The sequence below is a fragment of the Gastrolobium bilobum genome, unplaced genomic scaffold, assembly GCF_033153095.1.
Source record: "Gastrolobium bilobum isolate Gb01-03AN ecotype WA unplaced genomic scaffold, APGP_CSIRO_Gbil_v1 utg15962, whole genome shotgun sequence".
NCBI lineage: Eukaryota > Viridiplantae > Streptophyta > Magnoliopsida > Fabales > Fabaceae > Gastrolobium > Gastrolobium bilobum.
Genome location: NW_026896892.1, coordinates 1,549 through 6,832, shown reverse-complemented (window position 1 = coordinate 6,832; position 5,284 = coordinate 1,549). Strand labels below are relative to the sequence as shown.

Sequence of the window (5,284 nt, the reverse complement as noted above, 5' to 3'; positions counted from 1 at the left end):
CATATGAATTTAGTGGAGAGAGACCAGTGTGGAGGAGGGGAGAGTGAAGACCCTCACAGATTTATTGACAGATTCTTGAGGATCTGTGACTCCACCAAACATCCTCAAGTGTCTAATGATGAAATTCGGTTAAGGTTGTTCCCTTTTGCTCTTAAGGGAAAAGGTCTTAGTTGGTTGGAGAGGCAGCCTGCAGCAAGTATTTCTACATGGGATGATATGTCTCAGAAGTTCTTTGCTGAGTTCTTCTCGATGGAGAGGTACAACCAGATGGTGAATGATATCACCAATTTCATTCAATCTGAGGGTGAATCAATGTGTGCAGCATGGAATCGGTTCAAGGATTTAATGAGGACGTGTCCTCATTATAACATGACTAATGGTGATCAGGTTCGAATCTTCTTCAATGGTTGCAAACCTGAAATTCAGATGGTTTTGAATGGTGCAGCGGGTGGCACTATAAAAACTCTGAGAGCGAATGAGACTCTTGAGTTGATTGAGAGGATGGCTGCCAATGAAAATGAAGTGTTGTCATCCAAGTCTAATAGAGGTATCCTTCAACTGGAAGGTAATAATGCAGTGCTGGCTGAAAATAGTTTGCTATCTCAGCAGGTAGCAAACCCGACCTCAAGGCTTGACAAGATGCAGCTTGCTAGTGTTCAGACTAAAGCTGCTGTTGTGTGTGAATATTGCCAGGGCAATCATGAGTCTAATGAATGTCCTGAGATGCCTTCTGATTCACCTCAGCAAGTACAAGTGAATGGCATCTGGTATGATCAAAGACCTCAACAGCAAAATGTTCAAAGAGGTCGGAATTTTGCTCCTGGAGGAAATAATTATCAACGGAAGATCCAAGGCACAAGCCTTGATTACAATGCAAATAACTACTTGCAGCCTCCACTAGTCCAAACCAAGGAACCTTCTGATTTGGAGAGGCTAGTGGGATAAATGGCTCAACACTCTAGTGCTTTCATGGAGGAGACAAGGGCCAATAACAAGAACACACAGGCTTCTATCAGAAATTTGGAGAATCAAATTGGCCAACTGGCAAAACAAATGGATGATATAACTCCAGGTACCTTTCCTAGTAACACAGTCACCAATCCGAGGGAAGATTGTATGGCCATCACAATTAGAAGTGGAAAAATACTTCCATCTCCAGAGGTTAAAGAAAAGCTAGACACTGCAGGTGAGCCCGAAAAAGAAAAAGAAATTGAAAAACCTGCTGAAGTGGAGAAGCCAGTTGAAAAGAAAAAGTTTGAGCTGAGTCCTGATTATGTGAGAGCCATGGAACCCTATCCTGAAAGGTTCAAGAAGGATGCTCAGAAGCAACAGTATGTCAGGTTCCTTGATATATTCAAAAAGCTTAATATCAATCTTCCATTTGCTGAAGCCTTGGCTAATATGCCCAATTATGCCAAGTTTATGAAGGACTTGTTATCAAGAAAGCATAAGCTGCAAGAGTGCCAAACAATAACACTCATTGAGGAGTGTAGTGCCATAATACAGAAGAAGTTTCCACCCAAAAGCTGAGTGATCCAGGGAGCTTCAATATTCAAATTGAAATTGGCAACACTAAAATTGGCAGGGCATTAAGTGATCTTGGGGCTAGCATTAATTTGATGCCCCTTTCTGTCTGTAATTCCTTGGGGATCACCGAGTTGAAGCCTACGTTGGCATCTCTTCAACTTGCTGATAAGTCTATAAGGAAGCCTAGTGGAATAGTGGAAGATGTTCTTGTGAAGGTGGACAAGTTCATCTTTCCTGCTGATTTTGTGGTGTTGGACATGGAAGGGGGAGCTGAGATGCCTCTTTTGCTGGGTAGACCTTTCTTAGCTACATCTCGAGCACTGATTGATGTTGAAAACGGGAAGCTCGAGCTAAGAATGAATGATAAAACCGTTACTATTCATGTCTTTAATTCTTTAAAACAGTCTTCTCACAAAGAGGATTGTTTTAGTCTTGAAGTCTTTAAGGAAGAAGAAAAAAATGTAACGGTTGAGGTTCCTGAAAAAGTTGAAGATTACAAAGACGATGTACCTCAAAAGTGGAATTGAAAGAGCTTCCTCAAACTCTAAAAGATGATGTCAAAGAGGTTAAGATGCCTCAAAGAAGGCGTAATCCAACCAAGAAGAAGGCAATGAGAAAGGAAGTGGTGAAACTCTTTGATACGAGTTGGAAGAGACACCAGGAGCTGAAGTTTGACAAGAGACACCGAGACTCTATCTCTCAGGAAAAACAAAGCTTCAAAGAGTACTTAACATGGCTTCATGGTTTGGAGCAAATCTGGGAATGATGGTCTCATGCACCAAAGCATCCCGTACCACCGGATCTTCCATTTGCTGAGTCATCCCACGCTGCTGAGGGGGATGACATGGAGGGTTAATTGATATCTCCTTGTTGACAGAGATTTTGTATATTAGTTTATTTTTCTGTTTCATATTTTTAGTTACTTTGTGTTGGTATATTTCTCTCTGATTTTTTAATGTGCGCATTATAGTTCATCCTATATGCCGTTGTTTGTTCCATTGTGCAGGTTTTTCTTCCTTCTTGTGGTTTAATTATTGTTGAGGACAACAATTCTCTAAATCTGGCAATGGTAGGCTTGCACCTTAGAACTGCAATTCTTCTATCAGGGGAGATATTCTAACTCTTTTAATTTTCTTAGTTATTTTTATAGTTATTTTGTGTGCTATATATAAAAAAAAATGATCTGTTTTTCAAGCAATTCTCAGGTTTAAATGTGCTCCCTCTAGTTAATGTGCTTGACTGAATTCTTAGAAAACATGTTTTGTATGAACTTCTGGCATGATATTGTATGTGATGAACCCTTAGTTCATCATGGTTTTTAACAGGAATTAGGATCAAATTGTGTGATTAAATGATGAAAAACAAGGTTAATGTCCTAAGATGTCCTCAATTACAAGTTCAAGAGCTTTATTGGAAATTTGAATGATTCTTGTAGGAAAAGCAAGCTTGAAAGACAACTGGAGAAGGAAGAAGATTCTGGAGCTCAAAAGGAGAAAAATTGTGTAAGTGTTGAGCGCTAAAACGTCCACACTGAGCGTTTTAGCGCCCTGTTACAGAAAGAGGCCAAAACTTGCTGGTGATGAGCGCTAAAACGTCCACACAGAGCGTTTTAGCGCACTGCTACACTAAGAAGATGGAAAATTGCTGGTCTTGGACGCTAAAACGGCCTGTAATATGCGTTTTAGCGCCCTAAAGTGGAAAAGATTCTGGTCTTCACCGCTAAAACGTCCAAATCAAACGTTTTAGCGTTGGAGTCAGTTAAAGTTAGTTGAGCATTCACCAAGTTTGGACGCTAAAACGGTCATCCCTTAACGTTTTAGCGTTGAAATCAGTTAAAAGCAGTTGAGCATACGTAAAGCATGGACGCTAAAACGGCCACTTATGAACGTTTTAGCGCCCACATCAGTTTTCTGTTTTTAATTGTAACACTATATAAGGCAAAGCCTTGACATTTAGAGGGGATCTTGGGGGGATCTGAACTCTCTCTCTCTCTCTTAAACTTAGTTTGACTTCTCTCTAAATTCTTTTAGTTTTTGTATTAGGATTTCCTTGTAATAGTTTGGAGATTGAAGACTTTCAACATGGAAATGAAGTTTGCTTCTTCTTCTCTTATTTATTCCTTAGTCATATCTGAGTAGAGTCTTTGTAGTCTGAATGCAATGGAACTCCATGATAATATTATGTTGATTTGATTAATATGATGACGTATTTTTCATGTGCTGATTTGAGATTTTCTGAGTTAATTATTTCTATCAATGAAGTAGTATAGAACAGGGATGTTTATATGACTTCTGTATTTGATAATCTCAACATCAGAATTCTAGTACTCAAGGGATTGATGCTAGAGTTCTGATGTAATCTTAAAACCTTAGTATTTCATGCATGTATTAAGAAAGAAATCACCAAGGGATTGGGGTTTCTGATTAATGTTTCTATCAGGGTAGTAAGGGATTACATCTTGATGATAAGTAAAAGGTTGATTAACATCACATGGAAAGGAATTCATCATATGATCAATTCTTATATGGTTTATCATGGAGGAAAGTTGTTTTCTGACTACTTGTTGTTTTTATTAATTCCTAATCCATATTTACTTGCGTCAATTTACTCAAAATCAATTTTTTTGGGGACAAAGTATTCATGATTTTTACAAACTCTTATTTGATTCAAATTAGTTTTCTATGGTATATTGGTGTTTGAACACAATTCCTCGTGGGAACGATCTTTACTCATCATTCTATTACTTGTACGACTAGTGCACTTGCTAGATTTGCAACAAGTTTTTGGCGCCGTTGCCGGGGAATTTGTTTTCAACACTAACTGATACTATAGAATTCTGAGATTGAATCCTTTTATTTTCAGTATTTTACTTTATGTTAAATTTCTGGTCAATTTTGATTCTGGTACATGCGAGGTACACTTGATCCAAATTTGTTGTTATATGATCCAGAATTAGAAAGGACATTGAGGAAGCACAAAAGGGCAGCCAGGCAAAGGAGACAATTGCAAGAAATTGGTGAATCAAGTACGGTTAATCAGGAAGATATAATGGCAGAGAATCACAGACCACCACCACCACAGAGGACACTGGGAGAGTACATGACTCCTGCAGTGGTTCCTCCAATTGGGAGTGTTGTGCGCCCAACAGTGGAGCCCAACAACTTTGAATTGAAGCCTGCTTTGATACATTTGGTGCAGAAGGATCAGTTTGCTGGAACCAGTGCGGAGGACCCTTACTTGCACATAGAGAACTTCCTATTGTTGAGTGATACTGTGAAGATAAATGGTGTCACAAGAGATGCAATTCTGTTGAGACTATTCACTCATTCACTGACGGATGATGCAAGGAGATGGCTGCAATCATTGCCACAAGGAAGTATAACAACTTGGGATGATTTGCAAACCAAGTTCTTGCAAAGGTTTTTCTCAGCATCCAAGAAGGCCAAGTTGAAGGATGAAATTACAAGCTTTAAGCAGAAAGAGTCAGAATCTATTTATGAGGCTTGGGAGAGATTCAAGACTTTGTTGAGGAAATGTCCACAGCATGGAATTGAGGCATGGCAACAAGCAGCAATCTTCCTGCAAGGAATGACCACTAACACTAGAACCTTAGTGCATGCCACTGCTGGTGGATCATTGACTACCAAGACCCCTCAAGAAGCCTTAGATATCTTTGAGTCATTAGCATCTCAAGAATTTGATAATGCTCCAGTGGCTGACAGAAGGACAGGAATTATCAGGTTGGATGGGTATGATG

At 39.3% G+C, this 5,284-nt stretch overlaps 2 non-coding genes across 2 annotated transcripts; both read right to left on the bottom strand.

The window, feature by feature from the left end:
• Positions 1-265: 265 nt before the first annotated feature.
• On the bottom strand, positions 266-371 carry LOC133302671 (small nucleolar RNA R71). The gene has a single exon (XR_009750374.1). It is a non-coding gene; the product is annotated as a small nucleolar RNA R71 (small nucleolar RNA).
• A 4,600-nt stretch (positions 372-4,971) lies between these two features.
• LOC133302670 (small nucleolar RNA R71) lies at positions 4,972-5,078 on the bottom strand. Its single transcript, XR_009750373.1, has one exon. It is a non-coding gene; the product is annotated as a small nucleolar RNA R71 (small nucleolar RNA).
• Between the last annotated feature and the right edge of the window lie 206 nt (positions 5,079-5,284).